At 47.6% G+C, this 19,218-nt stretch overlaps 1 protein-coding gene and 1 long non-coding RNA gene across 7 annotated transcripts in view; both read left to right on the top strand.

The window, feature by feature from the left end:
• gse1 (Gse1 coiled-coil protein) overlaps window positions 1–19,218 on the top strand; it is a 456,459-nt gene that overhangs the window by 13,271 nt on the left and 423,970 nt on the right. The window lies entirely within an intron of this gene.
• Window positions 2,319–7,189, top strand: LOC118964927. 6 transcript variants are annotated; one of them, XR_005052229.1, is made up of 3 exons: window positions 2,319–4,609; window positions 4,773–5,040; window positions 5,143–7,189. It is a non-coding gene; the product is annotated as an uncharacterized LOC118964927 (long non-coding RNA). The 6 variants fall into 6 exon arrangements; XR_005052228.1 differs by having other exon boundaries at window positions 2,319–5,040; window positions 5,143–5,386; window positions 5,434–7,189; XR_005052230.1 differs by having other exon boundaries at window positions 2,319–5,040; window positions 5,143–5,785; window positions 6,052–7,189.

The following is a 19,218-nucleotide window of genomic DNA, read 5'->3' as shown; positions in this document are numbered from 1 at the left end:
TATAGCTAGGCAGAGGCAGCCTGACACCATAGTGCGAGCCTCATACCTCACACCTCACACCTCTCCCACCCAGTGAAAGGGGGAGATTGTGCTGCCCACAGCCACCGTCATGGAAAATTAAAGCCTTTGATCTACCTGGAATGACCCCTCCCCGTCCCCCGTCCTCCGTCCCCCGTCCCTCGTTGCACATGCACGCACACACAGAGTCATGAACGCTCACACACACACACACGTCATGCACGCATACACACATGCCCGCATACACACGCGCACACACGCACACTCACACGCACACTCACACACACACGCACACTCACATACACACACACGTTTGTTTTACTATCCTTGTGGGAACCAAACAATTGATTCCTTTTCAAAATCCTGATCCTTAACCTAACCCTAACTTTAACCCTTAACCTTAAACTTAACCATAATTGCTAAACCTAACCACTTACCCTCATTATAACCCTAATTGTTACCCGAACCCTTAAGCCTAAAATCTACTTTTTCCTTGTGGGGTCCGGCAAAATGGTCCCCTCAAGGATAGTAAAGCACACACACACACACACACACACACACACACACACACACACACACACACACTATCGACCATGTTTGCACAAGACAGTAGCCCAGAGGGATCAAAATATCCAAGGCAAACTTAGAAAAACAGTTGACCCCTAGCAGAAAAAGAGTAGGAGGAGTTACTAAATAAGAGGAGGGAGAATGACACTTTCCCTGAATTACCTCTTTTTTCCTCTCCTTTTCTTAACGTATGGAATGTCATTGAGTGGAAAGAGTGAATGAGTATAGTTACATTGTATTTGCTGTAGTGCTCTAGTTCTACTGCAGTACTTTGAGGTGATCTGACACCCCCCCAGGGCGGGACTGGCCTGGACTTAGCTGGGGGAAGTTATTTTTACCGCGGACTGGAGACAGCAAGAGGGTCCTGCTTCAGAGTTTGGGGGCAGGGGGGGGGGGGGGGGTGTTGTGACTGATGTGTTAATGGTCTGTAGTTGAGGGGTTAGCACCTAATCACCCCTGACCTCCTCCCTGGGCTTAGAGAGGAAGTGGACCTGGGCTCATTAGAGGTCAGAGGTGACACAGGTGGAAGTGGACATGGTTAGTGTATCGACACTACTAACTGTCTCAAAGGAATCAGCCAGTCAGAGATACAGTATAACACATGTTTATAATGTTGAGTTATTATTGAATGGTTTTCAGTGTTGAGTTATTTCTTACTTAAAGTGTAGAACCACAAGACACATGTAAATGAGTATAAAATAATAAAAGTCAATGATACGGAATTTGATACTGACAGGACAATTTTGAATGCTGTACAGATTGTAGAAGTTGGAATCCATTGTGTTAGCATAGAAAATATGAGTGGGTTTGTCAAATTATCTGGCCCCTACTCCACTATTCAGGTAGGAACCCAGTTGACTGCACTGTCCACAGAGACAGAACAGAGAGGGCAGTGTCTCCTTGGCCCACTGTTCCAGTCAATCCTGTTGGTTGGCACTGGGGTGTGTGTGTCCACTTGGCACTGATGTCCTGTTTTCATCAATGTTTGAGTCTGGCGTCGATGTGTGTGAGAAATAGTGTGTGTGTGTGTGTCCTGTTTTCAGCAGTGGGTGTGGGTCCAGTTGGCTCGTGTGTGTGTGTGTGTGTGTGTGTCTTTAGTGTGCCAGGGTTGGAGACAGTCTGTTGAACTCAGTGTGAACTGAATGAATGCTGAGACTCTAAGGTCTCATGTGAAAATAGCTCAGTGTGTGTAGCCTTGAGTGTGTACGTGCCTTCGGAAAGTATTCAGACCCCTTGACTTTATCCACATTTTGTTATGTTAGAGCCTTATTCTAACATTGATGAAATTGTTTTTTTCCCTCATCAAAAACTAAATTACATAATTATTCAGACCCTTTACTCAGTACTTTGTTGAAGCAGCTTTGGCAGCGATTACAGCCTCGAGTCTTCTTGGATATGATGCTACAAGCTTGGCACACCTGAATTTGGGGAGTTTCTCCCATTCTTCTCTGCAGATCCTATCACGTTCTGTAGGGTTAGATGGGGAACGTTGCTGCACAGCTATTTTCAGGTCTCTCTAGAGATGTTCTATTGGGTTCAAGTCTGGGCTCTGGCTGGGCCACTCAAGGACTTTCAGAGACTTGTCCCAATGCCACTCCTGCGTTGTCTTGGCTGTGTGCTTAGGGTCGTTGTCCTTTTGGAAGGTGAACCTTTGCTCCAGTCGGATGTTCTGTGTGCTCTGGAGCAGGTTTTCATCAAGGATCCCTCTGTACTTTGCTCAGTTCATATTTGCCTCGATCCTGACTAGTCTCCCAGTCCCTGCCGCTGAAAAACATCCCGACAGCAAGATATCTAGATATCTAAATGAGAGAGCCCCATAGGAGAACCTTTTTTGGTTCCAGGTAGAACCATTTTGTGTTCCATGAAGAACCCAAAAGGGTTCTACCTGAAACCAAAACGGGTAATCCTATGGGGGAGAGATGGAGGGCCTGGTTCGGCTTTCAAGTTCTGTGTGTGTCCAGTCCTCTCATAATTGTCCCCTGTGCCTGGGATGGTGGGATTTTTTCAGGACATGCACCACTTGTGGTGTTTGGACCTGGGCCATGCCTCCCCTCATATCCTCCCGTCTCTCCCTCCTGCCTCCTTTTCATTGTTTTGGGAGTGCAGTGTTGACTCAGGAAAGGGACAGCAAGAATGGCCTCTCCTCTCTCCCTGCTCTCATCCCCTGTTCTCCCCCTCCTTTCCGTCCCCCCATTCTCCCCCATTGTGGTCTGTTCAGTGTTGATTGAGGCCAGTACAGTCAGGGCCAGGCTGAATGGCTGGGTGAGAATTGCTGCTGTGCTATGTGAATGAGGTCTGTCTGTATTGTGTGGAGGCCAGCCCACTGGCTGGGGTTCCCCATGCTAGGCCTGGAGCTGCTTGAGTCTGGGTCCGTACAGGCCAGGGGATCTGGGCCAGACCAAGGGATCTGAGCAAGACCAGGGGATCTGGGTCAGGCCAGGGGATCTGGGTCAGGCCAGGGGATCTGGGTCAGACTAGGGGATCTGTGCCAGACCAGGGGATCTGCGCAAGACCAGGGGATCTGGGTCAGGCCAGGGGATCTGGGCCAGGCCAGGGGATCTGGGCCAGGCCAGGGGATCTGGGCCAGGACAGAGGTTCTGTACAGGACAGGGGATCTGGACCAGGCCAGGGGATCTGTACAGGACAGGGGATCTGAGCCAGGACGGGATCTGGGCCAGGACGGGATCTGGGCCAGTACAGGGGATCTGTACAGGACAGGGGATCTCTACAGGACAGGGGATCTGGACCAGGCCAGGGGATATGGGCAAGGCCAGAGGATCTGGGCCAGGACAGGGCACCTGGGCCAGGACAGAGAGGGAGGACAGGCCACTGTGTTCTCCTCTGTCATAGAAAACAACAACTATATCACAACATGACCTACGTTCATTTGTGCTCTACTCATTCATTCATTCATTCATTCATTCATTCATTCATTCATTTATTCAGTAAACCTGTTCCGTTATACAAAGGACCACAACGAGACCACATGTTGGTTAGTCACTTACTTCACAGCTGGCCTGTAGCTGACGTGGTCTGTAGACCATAGATTACTACCACATTGTGCCCCAGACCTACATACTTGACATGTGCCAGCCATTAGAGGTCAGGCGGCTGGCATCTGTCTCAGTGCCTGGCATAGAGTGGTATGGCCAGGGGTAGAGGAGCAGGCTGGAAGCTGGCGAAGTTTCCCAGTGCCCCCCTCTTTTCCCATGGCCCTGGTTTTACTAGGGTTTTATACCAATGTAATTACAGAGTAGAGACAGTACTGTAACAATGTAACTACAGCCCAGCTCTTTCTCTCTCTCAAACACTCCCTCACTCCCAAACTTAGATCAGCCCACGAGCCAGAGGAAACAAACCTCAAACACTGTGCGTGTGTGTGTGTGTGTGCGTGTGTGTGTGTGTCTGCCAGGGGTTGGGAGCAGTAGCAGGTGTTTGCTCGCTGAAACACGCGGGCAAAGCAGCTGGACTGTGCCACAGCTGTGTGTGTGTGTGTGTGAGTGTGTGTGTGTGTGTGTGTGTGTGTGTGTGTGTGTGTATATATGTGTGTGTAGCACCTGGACACAGCTGGACTGTATGGCAGGCAGTAGCTAATAGAATAACTGTGTTTCTGGCCAGACGTGAGCTCCTACACTCAGCCTGTTCAACAAGTTATAGTATTCATTTCACTAGCTCTCCCTCTCTCCCACACACACACAGTTCCATTGCCAAAGTGCTTTCTTTTTATTCTCTATATTGATTTTTGGGATCTCTTTACTCCTTGTTCTTTCAGGTCTTCTTTTAGTTCTGGGTGTGTCATTTCAGAGTCATTTGAAGGGGTGAGGTATGGTGTTGTGGTGGTGTGTCATTTCAGAGTCATTTGAAGGGGTGAGGTATGGTGTTTTGGTGATGTGTCATTTGAAGGGGTGAGGTATGATGTTGTGGTGATGTGTCATTTGAAGGGGTGAGGTATGGTGTTGTGGTGATGTGTCATTTGAAGGGGTGAGGTATGGTGTTTTGGTGATGTGTCATTTGAAGGGGTGAGGTATGATGTTGTGGTGATGTGTCATTTGAAGGGGTGAGGTATGGTGTTGTGGTGATGTGTCATTTGAAGGGGTGAGGTATTGTGTTTTGGTGATGTGTCATTTGAAGGGGTGAGGTATGGTGTTTTGGTGATGGGTCATTTCAGAGTCATTTGAAGGGGTGAGGTATGGTGTTTTGGTGATGTGTCATTTGAAGGGGTGAGGTATGGTGTTTTGGTGATGTGTCATTTGAAGGGGTGAGGTATGGTGTTTTGGTGATGTGTCATTTGAAGGGGTGAGGTATGGTGTTGTGGTGATGTGTCATTTGAGTCATTTGAAGGGGGGAGGTATGGTGTTTTGGTGATGTGTCATTTGAAAGGGTGAGGCATGGTGTTTTGGTGATGTGTCATTTGAAGGGGTGAGGCATGGTGTTTTGGTGATGTGTCATTTGAAGGTGTGAGGTATGGTGTGGTGATGTGATGTGTCATTTCATAGTCATTTGAATGGTGAGGTATGGTGTTGTGGTGATGTGATGTGTCATTTGAGTCATTTGAAGGGGTGAGGTATGGTGTTTTGGTGATGTGTCATTTGAAGGGGTGAGGTATGGTGTTTTGGTGATGTGTCATTTGAAGGGGTGAGGTATGGTGTTTTGGTGATGTGTCATTTGAGTCATTTGAAGTGGGGAGGTATGGTGTTTTGGTGATGTGTCATTTGAAGGGGTGAGGTATGGTGTTTTGGTGATGTGTCATTTGAAGGGGTGAGGCATGGTGTTTTGGTGATGTGTCATTTGAAGGGGTGAGGTATGGTGTTTTGGTGATGTGTCATTTGAGTCATTTGAAGTGGGGAGGTATGGTGTTTTGGTGATGTGTCATTTGAAGGGGTGAGGTATGGTGTTTTGGTGATGTGTCATTTGAAGGGGTGAGGCATGGTGTTTTGGTGATGTGTCATTTGAAGGGGTGAGGTATGGTGTTTTGGTGATGTGTCATTTCAGAGTCATTTGAAGGGGTGAGGTATGGTGTTGTGTTGATGTGTCATTTCAGAGTCATTTGAAGGGGTGAGGTATGGTGTTTTGGTGATGTGTCATTTGAAGGGGTGAGGTATGATGTTGTGGTGATGTGTCATTTCAGAGTCATTTGAAGGGGTGAGGTATGGTGTTGTGGTGATGTGATGTGTCATTTCAGAGTCATTTGAATGGTGAGGTATGGTGTTGTGGTGATGTGATGTGTCATTTCATAGTCATTTGAAGGGGTGAGGCATGGTGTTTTGGTGATGTGTCATTTGAAGGGGTGAGGTATGGTGTTGTGGTGATGTGTCATTTGAAGGGGTGAGGCATGGTGTTTTGTTGATGTGTCATTTGAAGGGGTGAGGTATGGTGTTGTGGTGATGTGTCATTTCAGAGTCATTTGAAGGGGTGAGGTATGGTGTTGTGGTGATGTGTCATTTCAGAGTAATTTGAAGGGGTGAGGTATGGTGTTTTGGTGATGTGTCATTTGAAGGGGTGAGGTATGGTGTTGTGGTGATGTGTCATTTCAGAGTCATTTGAAGGGGTGAGGCATGGTGTTTTGGTGATGTGTCATTTGAAGGGGTGAGGTATGGTGCTTTGGTGATGTGTCATTTGAAGGGGTGAGGTATGGTGTTTTGGTGATGTGTCATTTGAAGGGTGAGGTATGGTGTTTTGGTGATGTGTCATTTGAAGGGGTGAGGTATGGTGTTTTGGTGATGTGTCATTTGAAGGGGTGAGGTATGGTGTTTTGGTGATGTGTCATTTGAAGGGGTGAGGTATGGTGTTTTGGTGATGTGTCATTTGAAGGGGTGAGGTATGGTGTTTTGGTGATGTGTCATTTGAAGGGGTGAGGTATGGTGTTTTGGTGATGTGTCATTTGAAGGGGTGAGGTATGGTGTTGTGGTGATGTGTCATTTCAGAGTCATTTGAAGGGGTGAGGCATGGTGTTTTGGTGATGTGTCATTTGAAGGGGTGAGGTATGGTGTTTTGGTGTATGGCAATTACAGTAGCAATGTGTCTGCTTGTGAAAGGGGTCTGCTCTGCTTTGCTCTAGTCCTGCTTACCTCCCCACCTTTCCCTCTCTCCTCCTCTCCCTTTCTCACCCCTCTCCCCCCATTCTGCTGATAGTCCTAATGAGGTGAGGAGAGCAGGGTTCTGTAGCACCTCTCAGTTTAGGATGCCATACCAGGACAACTGGTCATACCAGCAGCAAGGGAGAGAGCTCAGCCAAAATAGACACTCACACCTGGCTATATACAGTATGCCCTATACACAGCTAACCAATCAAGGACTAGGTTACTGTACCCCTTAACACACCCAGCTAACCAACCAGGGATTAGGTTACTGCAGTGTACCCCTAACTGTACGGGCCATAGCCAACCAATCAGGGAATGGCCAAATAGGTTTGTTGCGAGGGCAGGATGGCTATTGTCTGACATAGCAGATCTGAGCTGCCGGAGTGAAGAAGATAGATATCCTCCTTAAATTACAACCCCTCAAGTCCTCACCACCATAAATTACACCTCACCCCCTCTCAGCCTCTCTTTCCTCCTCTATGTACCCCTCACCCCATCCAAGCCTCTCTGTCCTCCTCACCCCCTCTCAGCCTCTCTGCCCCCCTCACCCCCTCTTTGTCCACCTCAGCCCCCCTCACCCCCTCTTTGTCCACCTCACCACCTCTCAGCCTCTCTGCCCCCCTCACCCCCCTCTCTCCCCCTCACCCCTACTCCTTACTTCCTACCGCCTCCCCACTGTCTCTCATACTCCTTCACCCAACCCCAACTGGCCTTCTTTTACTCAATCCCACCCCCTCTACCCCCTCCTTCCCTCCCCGCTCCTCAATCTGACCGCCCCACCCCCTCAACTCTTCACCCCAAACCCACTATCCCTCTTCCCTGGAACCACCTGGTCTCTCACATGACCTGCCAAGGCAGCTGGGTAGCTAGGGGGGCTGTAAGGGTGGGTGTAGGGGGTGTGTAAGGGTGGGTGTAGGGGTGCTGTAAGGGTGGGGTGTAGGGGGGCTGTAAAGGTGGGGTGTAGGGGGGCTGTAACGTGGGGGTGTAGTTAGGCTGTAAGGGGTGGGGGGTGTAGGGGGTGTGTAAGGGTGGGTGTAGGGGGTGTGTAAGGGTGGGTGTAGGGGGTGTGTAAGGGTGGGTGTAGGGGGGCTGTAAGGGTGGGGTGTAGGGGGGCTGTAACGGTGGGGTGTAGGGGGGCTGTAAGGGTGGGTGTAGGGGGGCTGTAAGGGTGGGTGTAGGGGGGCTGGGGATGTTGGCTCCAACAGGGGTCACAAATGGCTTTAGAAACTCTGTCCACTCTGAAGGGGAGGAGGAACACTAACTGGTTTGTTTGTTGGCTTTCCAAATTGGCACACTATTTTTGGAAAACACACACACACACTTGCGCACACACACACTCCAACTAGGGTGTCCACCCATTCTGCACAGGCGCTTTGGTGATGAAACTTCCCTCCCTTATGTTGTAATAATATTTAATACGTTTTGTTTATCTCATGTTCTGAATCGCTCCCTGGGATCTTTCTCTAACATACTGTATCATTAACATTCTATACAAAAAGTTGGATTTCGCAACCTAATACTTCCGATAATAAGCACCGAGCTCGGTTGACATAGCGGTGCTGCTTTCTCATAACAACTTTTGAGGATTTTACATTTTGTGTTCGCCGTCTTCAGTTGTTTCCGTGGGTCGCAAAAAGCTACATTTGCATGACACGAGCTGAATTAAGTGTAAAAGGCTTTGAAAATAAAAAGCTCGGCATACACTCAGTGCTCCTTTGATATTTTACAGAGATACACTTGTTTTTGTGAGAAATCTTTGAAAAGTAACAGGAATTTCAAATTTGTATGAAAGGGGTATGCTAAAACATGAAATACAACATATCATGTCTCAAAATCAATACCCATCTTATTGTTTTCTGTCCTGTGGACTCGAGAAGAAAGATGACGAGTTCAACAGGAAAGAGAACCTGTCAAGTAGCCAGGAGCCTTACATTTTGCACAGAATCCAGCCTTGCTGAAACGATGCAAGTTTCTCTTGTGCATGAAGACACTGGCCGAGGGACATCACATCAGTGGCATGGGAATGGTTGCGTTACACACACACAAACCACACGCACACAGTTCCCCAGTGCCAGGGCTGCAATAGTGTGACGTTAGAGCAGTCAAATTTATGTCTAGGGGTGTGGGGTGGGTTAGCAGGGAGTGGGGTAGTGGTGTCCAGGGACCTCCTGTTTAGTTTCCTAGGGAAAGATTTTGGCACGCTGACACGGCTGTGTCCCTCTGAGAGAGACACACATACCAGACAGACAGAGAGAGATAGAGACGGCATGAACATGGCACAGAGCTACTGATCCCACATCAGTCAGTTGACAAAAGCCAGGGTAGCTCAACAAGCACCAATATCTGTCAGCATGTCTATTCTCGCTCACTCTGTGTCTCTCTCTCTCTTTCACACACCTAAACAAATACACACATTATACACACCTTTTGACAACTGACAACTGTTGTGGTTCTACTGTTAATATTAGTGAAGTGGGAAAAATTGATTCAGTTACATACTGGGATATTATTTTTGAAAATATCGCAATATTATTTTTGCTCTAGTTGGCTGTACCTGCACCAAAACTCGTGAGCCAATTTGTTTTCAGCACTTTTATTTCCATGACTGATCAAAACTCATTTTGTCATGGCTCTCTCTTGTCCCTCTGCAGCAGACAGATGGTGAGAAATATGTTTGGAACATCGAATCGCAACAACATCACAGTATCGGCGTTTAAGTATGGTGATCATATCGTATCGTAAGGTCCCTGGCAATTCCCAGTCCTAGTTGTCATGGCCAGAAATGTAGTGCTTATTTGTGGCCAGTAGAACATAAGCCTACACCACAGATGGGCAACTTTGATGGGGGTGTGGGCCACCATTGTTTTAAAATAACGATTTCTTGCAATTCTGCTAATTTTGCCGTGGGCGGAAAGGGAAACTAGTCGTTTTACAGCTAATGTCCTGCAATTCTACACATTTTGCCATAGGGTGGAGAGAAATGTTTGCCGTTTTTAATTTGATATCTGAGTGAAACTGACTAACAAAATAAATGGGGGGCACCCGGACGGTAATTCAAACATGATAACAAGTTTAAATAGGTGGACGCTAAACTGACTTAGCAATCTAAAAAAAAATTGCTGACAGGGGCTGATTGACCGACTGTCAGTGACTGACATAACAAGAGAAAAACTGCTGATGCACAACCAAATTTAGAAATTGCACCTGGAGTATTCTGCTATTCTAACTCACAATAGTAAGTTGAGACCCCAAATTAGTAAAAAATAATATAGATAGACACTACCTTTCAAAAGTTTGGGGTCACTTAGAAATGTCTTTTGTTTTTGAAAGAAAAGCACATTTTTGTCCATTCAAATAACATTAAATTGATCAGAAATACAGTGGAGACATAGTTAATGTTGTAAATGACTATTGTAGCCAGAAACGGCTGATTTTTTTTATAGAATATCTATATAGGCGTACAGAGGTCCATTATCAGCAACCATCACTCCTGTGTTCCAATGGCACGTTGTGTTAGTTAATCCAAGTTTATCATTTCAAAAGGCTAATTGATCATTAGAAAACCCTTTTGCAATTATGTTAGCACAGCTGAAAACTGTTGTGCTGATTAAAGAAGAAATACAACTGGTCTTCTTTAGACTAGTTGAGTATCTGGAACATCAGTATTTGTGGGTTCGATTACAGGCTCAAAATGGCCATAAACCAAGACCTTTCTTCTGAAATTTGTCAGTCTATTCTTGTTCTGAGAAATGAAGGCTATTCCATGTGAGAAATTGCACATAGACAGAAATTGAAGATCTCATACAATGCTGTGTACTACTCCCTTCACAGAACAGCGCAAACTGTCTCTAACCAGAATAGAAAGAGGAGTGAGAGGCCCCGGTGCACAACTGAGCAAGACGACACGTACATTAGAGTGTCTAGTTTGAGAAACAGACGCCTCACAAGTCCTAAACTGGCAGCTTCATTAAATAGTACCCGCTAAACACCAGTCTCAATGTCAACAGTGAAGAGGCGACTCCGGGATGCTGGCCTTATAGGCAGAGTTCCTCTGTCCAGTGTCTGTTCTTTTGCCCATCTTAATCTTTTCTTTTTATTGTCCAATCTGAGATATGACTTTTTCTTTGCAACTCTGCCTTGTGGATTTAGAGGCTGCTACCCCCGTGCTTCACGGTGGGGATGGTGTTCTTCGGCTTGCAAACCTCCCCCTTTTTCCTCCAAACATAATGATGGTCATTATGGCCAAACAGTTTGTGTTTCATCAGACCAGAGGACATTTCTCCAAAAGGTACGATATTTGTCCCCATGTGCAGGTGCAAACCGTATTCTGGCTTTTTATAGCAGTTTTGGAGCAGTGGCTTCTTCCTTGCTGAGTGCCTTTCAGGTTATGTCGATATAGGACTCGTTTTACTGTGGATATAGATACTTGTGTACCTGTTTCCTCCAGCATCTTCACAAGGCCCTTTGCTGTTTTTCTGGGATTGACTTGCACTTTTCGCACCAAAGCACGTTCATCTCTAGGACACAGAACGCGTCTCCTTCCTGAGCAGTATGACGGCTGTGTGGTCCCATGGTGTTTATACTTGCGTACTATTGTTTGTACAGATGAACGTGGTATCTTCAGGAGTTTGGAAATTGCTCCCAATGATGTCTTGGCTGATATCTTTAGATTTTCCCATGATGTCAAGCAAAGAGGCACTGCGTTTGAAGGTAGGCCTTGAAATACATCCACAGGTACACCTCCAATTGACTGAAATAATGTCAATTAGCTAATCAGAAGCTTCTAAAGCCATGACATCATTTTCTGGAATTTTCCAAGCTGTTTAAAGGCACAGTCAACTTAGTGTATGTAAACTTCTGACCCAGTGGAATTGTGATACAGTGAATTATAAGTGAAATAACCTGTCTGTAAACAATTGTTGGAAAAATGACTTGTGTCACGCAGAAGGTGGATGTCCTAACCGACTTGCCAAAACTATAGTTTGCTAACAAGAAATTTACGGAGCGGTTGAAAAACGAGTTTTAATTACTCCAACGTTAGTGTATGTAAACTTCTGACTTCAACTGTATAAAGTACAGTCATGACCAAAAGTTTTGAGAATGACACAAATATACATTTTCACAAAGTCTGCTGACTCAGTTTGTATGATGTCAATTTGCATATACTCCAGAATGTTATGAAGAGTGGTCAGATGAATTGCAATTAATTGCAAAGTCCCTCTTTGCCATGCAAATGAACTGAATCCCCCAAAAAACATTTCCACTCCATTTCAGCCCTGCCACAAAAGGACCAGCTGACATCATGCCAGTGATTCTCTTGTTAACACAGGTTAGGGTGTTGACGAGGACAAGGCTGGAGATTACTCTAGCATGCTGATTCAGTTTGAATAACAGACTGGAAGCTTCAAAAGGCTGGTGGTGCTTGGAATCATTGTTCTTCCTCTGTCAACCATGGTTACCTGCAAGGAAACACGTGATGTCATCATTGCTTTGCACAAAAAGGGCTTCACAGGCAAGGATATTGCTGCCAGTAAGATTGCACCTAAATCAACCATTTATCGGATCATCAAGAACTTCAAGGAGAGCGGTTCAATTGTTGTGAAAAAGGCTTCAGGGCGCCACAGAAAGTCCAGCAAGCGCCAGGACCGTCTCCTAAAGTTGATTCAGCTGCGGGATCGGGGCACCACCAGTACAGAGCTTGCTCAGGAATGGCAACAGGCAGGTGTGAGTGCATCTGCAAGCACAGTGAGGCAAAGGCTTTTGGAGAATGGCCTGGTGTCAGGAAGGGCAGCAAAGAAGCCACTTCTCTCTAGGAAAAACATCAGGGACAGACTGATATTCTGCAAAAGGTACAGGGATTGGACTGCTGAGAACTGGGGTAAAGTCATTTTCTCTGATGAATCCCCTTTCCGATTGTTTGGGGCATCCTGAAAAAAGCTTGTCCGGAGAAGACAAGGTGAGCGCTACCATCAGTCCTGTGTCATGCCAACAGTAAAGCATCCTGAGACCATTCATGTGTGGGTTTGCTTCTCAGCCAAGGGAGTGGGCTCACTCACAATTTTGCCTATGAACACAGCCATGAATAAAGAATGGTACCACCACATCCTCCGAAAGCAACTTCTCCCAAACATCCAGGAACAGTTTGGTGACGAACAATGCCTTTCCCAGCATGATGGAGCACCTTGCCATAAGGAAAAAGTGATACCTAAGTGGCTCGTAGAACAAAACATCGATATTTTGGGTCCATGGCCAGGAAGCTCCCCAGAACTTAATCCCATTGAGAACTCGTGGTCAATCATCAAGAGGCAGGTGGACAAACAAAAACCCACAAATTCTAACTCCAAGCATTGATTATGCAAGAATGGGCTGCCATCAGTCAGGATGTGGCCCAGAAGTTAATTGACAGCATGCCAGGGCGGATTGTAGAGGTCTTGAAAAAGAAGGGTCAACACTGCAAATATTGACTCTTTGCATCAACTTCATGTAATTGTCAATAAAAGCCTTTGACACTTATGAAATGCTCGTAATTATACTTAAGTATTCCATAGTAACATCTGACAAAAATATCTAAAGACACTGAAGCAGCAAACTTTGTGAAAATTAATATTTGTGTCATTCTCAAAAAAAGAGGTTTCCAATGGACCGACAGTGTGTCTGGACCTACAACTTGCAAATGTGCTAGTCGCAGTCGTGAGTGACTAATGTGCAAAGCATATAACCTTGAGGCCGCAGCGATGTAGCTAAAGTGGTTAGCTACTAGCTTATGGTTAACTTGTCACAAATATGCTCAAATCTGATTATTAGGCTAGGAACTGGAGTTTAGAAATTCTCTTGTTATGGTCAGAGCCAAATCCTGTCTTCATTCAGCATTTTGAGCTGCTCAGTGAGACCACAAAACATTTGTGCCCGTCCATCTTTGTGTCTGTCCGTCCGTCTATGTGCGTTCTGTCCATCTTGTCAATTGGAAATATTCCTCCAAAGATAACTTCTCAATCTCTCGTCCTAATCCTTCCAATAGTAGACATAAAAAATAGAGCAGAGGGGATTTCAATGTTTTTATGTTCTCCTCTCTTGCAGGGTGCTGTAAAAATAGCACTTGGTTTGAGTTAGGAGCCAGGGGTCTCCTCCTCTCTCCCTTCTCTTTCTCATCTCCTCTCTCCCCCTCTCTCCATGTTCCCTCCCCTCCTCTCTCCCTTCTCTTTCTCATCTCCTCTCTCCCCCTCTCTCCATGTTCCCTCCCCTCCCCTCCTCTCTCCCTTCTCTTTTTATCTGCCCCTCCACCTCCTCCCCCCTCCCCTGTCTGTCTGTGCCTCCCAATCTTTTCTCCTTCCTCCCTGCTCCCCCCCTCCCCCTCCTCCCCCTCTCTTTCCCTTTTCTCCTCTATCCTCTCCCCTCACTCTTTCCCCCACTCCTCCACCTCCATCCTCCCTCCTCTCCCCTCCTTGTGGATTTAGCAGGGCCACATGTTGCTGGCCTCTCTTGGCGGTGTGAGCCCCATGGCGGGCCCTGGCTCCAGCCTGACGCGCAGCCCGGACAGTGTCTGTGTCTGTTTGTGTGTGTGTGTGTGTGTGTGTGTGTGTGTGTGTGTGTGTGTGTGTGTGTGTGTGTGTGTGTGTGTGTGTGTGTGTGTTTGTGTGTGTGTGTGTGTGTGTGTGTGCCTGCGTTCCTGTGTGTGCGACTGAGAGAGAGGATATGTGTGTGCGTGTATGCCTGGATGTGTGTGTGTGGTTGACTGTGTGTGCCTGTTTCTGTGCGTGAGAGATGCGCGGGCCGGGCGGCGCTCACACAGTAACCTGATAGTGGTGCTGGGAGCAGCAGAGAGAGTGGCTCTGAGCGAGGCAGTGCTGTGATTTATCCCCAGAGTCTAGCAGATGGTTGCAACAGGAGTTTGTTTAAGTTTGCTTCAGAGCCGGGCACACCGCCAGCAACACAGAGAGGGCTTGCCAGAAAAATGTTCACTGACTCTGGACGCCTAACCACTCCCTCCCCCTCCTCTCCTCCCCTCTCCCCTCGGGTGTCCCCCTGCCTAACCCCACACAGCCCCCTCTCTCAGTCCAGCACCACACACAGATGCACACTGATACACACAAACTCCCAGTCTCCCAGACTTTCTGTCCCTGATCTCAGCTTACTGTTCTCTCATTTCTCTCTTTCCTCCCATCTGCTTGGCATCCAAACACACAAACACATAAAACACACTTACACACAGACACACACACAAACACTAGCTAGTATAATGCTGTTTTGTTGAGTCCCTGGTGCAGACAAGGGGGGGGGGGGGGACCTCTGTGGGATCATTGCAGAGCGTTGTGTGGTGGTTGTCTAACCATTGTTTGAAGACTGGGGAGGTTTCTACTCTAATCCGGGCATGCCCTTTTCTCACCTACACACACAGGCGTGCACACCACACACACTCACACTGTTTAGAGGGAAAGGAAGAAAACAACATTGTTCCGCTGTCAGGGGTGAAAGAAAGTTGTCATATCACTCGTGAAGTGGTAGAAATGCAATACATGACAGTGCACACACACCATCCATCACACACACCATCCATCACATACACCATCCAGCACACACACCATCCAGCACACACACCATCCATCACATACACCATCCAGCACACACACCATCCATCACATACACCATCCAGCACACACACCATCCATCACATACACCATCCAGCACATACACCATCCAGCACACACACCATCCATCACACACACCATCCATCACATACACCATCCATCACATACACCATCCAGCACATACACCATCCAGCACACACACCATCCATCACACACACCATCCATCACATACACCATCCAGCACACACACCATCCATCACATACACCATCCAGCACATACACCATCCAGCACACACACCATCCATCACACACACCATCCATCACATACACCATCCATCACACACACCATCCATCACACACACCATCCATCACACACACCATCCATCACATACACCATCCAGCACACACACCATCCATCACATACACCATCCAGCACACACACCATCCAGCACACACACCATCCATCACATACACCATCAGCAAATACACCATCCATCACATACACCATCAGCAAACACACCATCCATCACATACACCATCAGCAAATACACCATCCATCACATACACCATCAGCAAATACACCATCCATCACATACACCATCAGTAAATACACCATCCATCACATACACCATCAGCAAATCCACCATCCATCACATACACCATCAGCAAATACACCATCCATCACATACACCATCAGCAAATACACCATCCATCACATACACCATCAGCAAATACACCATCCATCACATACACCATCAGCAAATACACCATCCAGCACACACACCATCCACCACATACACCATCAGCAAATACACCATCCAGCACACACACCATCCATCACATACACCATCAGCAAATACACCATCCAGCACACACACCATCCACCACATGCACACCCTCCAAATACAGCAGCTCCCTGTGAATGGGATCAGGATGACTCCAACCTATTTCATGTATCTACAGGTCAAGGTCTTCTTATCATCCTCTCCTTCACAGTCTCTTCCAGACTAATTACTAAATGACTCCTCCTCTTTGCCTGCTCCTTCTTTCCACAATGTCCGTTCAGCATGACAGAGAGGGATGATTTGATTTATTTATCTCTTATTTTACCAGGTAAGTTGACTGAGAACACGTTCTCATTTACAGCAACAAACTGGGGAATCGTTAAATGCGAGAGGAGGGGGATGAATGAGCCAATTGGATTATTAGGTGACCGTTAGCCAGGACACCAGGGTCAACACCCCTACTCTTACAATAAGTGCCATGGGATATTTAATGATCTCAGAGAGTCAGGACACCCGTTTAACATCCCATCCGAAAGATGGCACCCTGCACAGGGTAGTGTCCCCAATCACTGCTCTGGGGCATTGGGATTTTTTTTAGACCAGAGGAAAGAGTGCCTCCTACTCCAATACCACTTCCAGCAGCATCTAGTCTCCCATGCAGGGCCTGACCAGGACCAACCCTGCTTAGCTTCAGAAGCAAGCCAGCAGTGGTATGCAGGGTGGTATGCTGCTGGCATGAGAGCAGACAGACTGACAGACAGGCAGACAAGGTAGAGAGCAGGCCAGGGCCAGACAAGGTAGAGAGCAGGCCAGGGCCAGACAAGGTAGAGAGCAGGCCAGGGCCAGACAAGGTAGAGAGTAGGCCAGAGCCAGACATTGTAGAGAGCAGGCCAGAGCCAGACAAGGTAAAGAGCAGGCCAGGGCCAGACAAGGTAGAGAGCAGGCCAGAGCCAGACAAGGTAGAGAGCAGGCCAGAGCCATACAAGGTAGAGAGCAGGCCAGAGCCAGACAAGGTAGAGAGCAGGCCAGAGCCAGACAAGGTAGAGAGCTGGCCAGGGCCAGACAAGGTAGAGAGCAGGCCAGGGCCAGACAAGGTAGAGAGCTGGCCAGGGCCAGACAAGGTAGAGAGCAGGCCAGGGCCAGACAAGGTAGAGAGCAGGCCAGGGGCAGACTGGTGCTGTGTGTTACAGTATAATGTGTAAAGTCAGGACCAGATCAGAGGAAGGCTCAGACCTGCTGTACTGTACTCCTCCCTGGGCTCTGACACATAGCCCAAGACTAACTCAACCCAGACACACTTTACGGTACCGTGTAGAGTGTCTAATGGCTGTGAGTGAGTGTGTGTGTTTGTGTGAAGATTACAGTTAAGATTACAGCGTGACCGTCCTTCATCACTCTCCTGCCAGTGGAAGAGGTGTTCAAAGCCTTGCTCTCATGTTGAGGAGATCATTGAGACCGGCTGCAATGATTTATCACATCCATCTCTTCCCTCTATACCCTTTCTCTTATTCTATTCTTTCTGCTTCCTCATTTTCTCTCCCTCTTCCTATTTAACCTGTGTGATCTAGTTGATTCTCTCTTCAGATTTCCCTCTTTGCCCTTCCATCACTCCCCTCTACCTCTCTTCAAACTCTCCTTCATTCCCCCAAACGTATCTTAGATTGTTTCATGCTGTGCTGTGTGTGTGTGTGTGTGTGTGTGTGTGTGTGTGTGTGTGTGTGTGTAGTGATACAGAGACCAAGACAGCAACTAGCTCTCACAGTCTCACATCATCAAATGTAGAAGTTGTTCCAAATGTTACATTTCTAAGTGTTTAAGTTTAAGTTTAGGCATTAACTCTGTGTGGTTAAGGTCAAGGCTAAGGTTTGGGATAGGCTTAAAACAAAAATCTCAAAAATAACTTTCTATTGCTGGATTTGAATGTGCATCCTTTGGCTCCAGAGGCAGATGCTTTCCACCATCGCCATCCACTTTCCACCATCGCCATCCACTTTCCACCATCGCCATCCACTTTCCACCATCGCCATCCACTTTCCACCATCGCCATCCACTTTCCACCATCGCCATCCACTTTCCACCATCGCCATCCACTTTCCACCATCGCCATCCACTTTCCACCATCGCCATCCACTTTCCACCATCGCCATCCACTTTCCACCATCGCCATCCACTTTCCACCATCGCCATCCACTTTCCACCATCGCCATCCACTTTCCACCATCGCCATCCACTTTCCACCATTACCATCCACTTTCCACCATCACTTTCCACCATCGCCATCCACTTTCCACCATCACCATCCACTTTCCACCATCGCCATCCACTTTCCACCATCGCCATCCACTTTCCACCATTACCATCCACTTTCCACCATTACCATCCACTTTCCACCATCGCCATCCACTTTCCACCATCGCCATCCACTTTCCACCATTACCATTCACTTTCCACCATTACCATCCACTTTCCACCATTACCATCCACTTTCCACCATCGCCATCCACTTTCCACCATCGCCATCCACTTTCCACCATCGCCATCCACTTTCCACCATCGCCATCCACTTTCCACCATTACCATCCACAACACCTTAGCAAAACTGAAACCTACTTGAAAGTAACAGTGCTCTCTGTTTCCCCTAGTGGCCAGTTTCCACATAATCTCCCAAAGTCCTTAGACATGGATGGACGTCAAAGCTTAACTTGTATCATGGGTGACTTGGCTGGAGACAGAGACAGAGACAGAGACAGGGGCAGAGACAGGGGCAGAGACTGAGACAGGGGCAGAGACAGGGGCAGGGGCAGAGACAGGGGCAGGGACAGAGGCAGAGGCAGAGACAGAGACAGAGACAGAGACAAGGACAGAGACAGAGGCAGGGACAGGGACAGAGGCAGAGACAGAGACAGAGGCAGAGACAGAGACAGGGACAGAGACAGAGACAGGGGCAGAGACAGAGACAGAAACAGAGACAGGGGCAGAGGCAGAGACAGTGGCAGAGACAGAGGCAGGGGCAGAGACAGAGACAGTGACAGTGGCAGAGACAGAGACAGAGGCAGAGACAGAGACAGGGGCAGAGACAGAGGCAGGGGCAGAGGCAGAGACAGAGGCAGAGGCAGGGGCAGAGACAGAGACAGAGGCAGGGGCAGAGGCAGGGACAGAGACAGGGGCAGAGACAGAGGCAGG

Source organism: Oncorhynchus mykiss, chromosome 6, assembly GCF_013265735.2.
Source record: "Oncorhynchus mykiss isolate Arlee chromosome 6, USDA_OmykA_1.1, whole genome shotgun sequence".
In the NCBI taxonomy this organism is placed as follows: Eukaryota; Metazoa; Chordata; class Actinopteri; order Salmoniformes; family Salmonidae; genus Oncorhynchus; species Oncorhynchus mykiss.
Note: the sequence above shows the minus strand (reverse complement) of the source record. Positions and strands in the feature narration are given on the sequence as shown.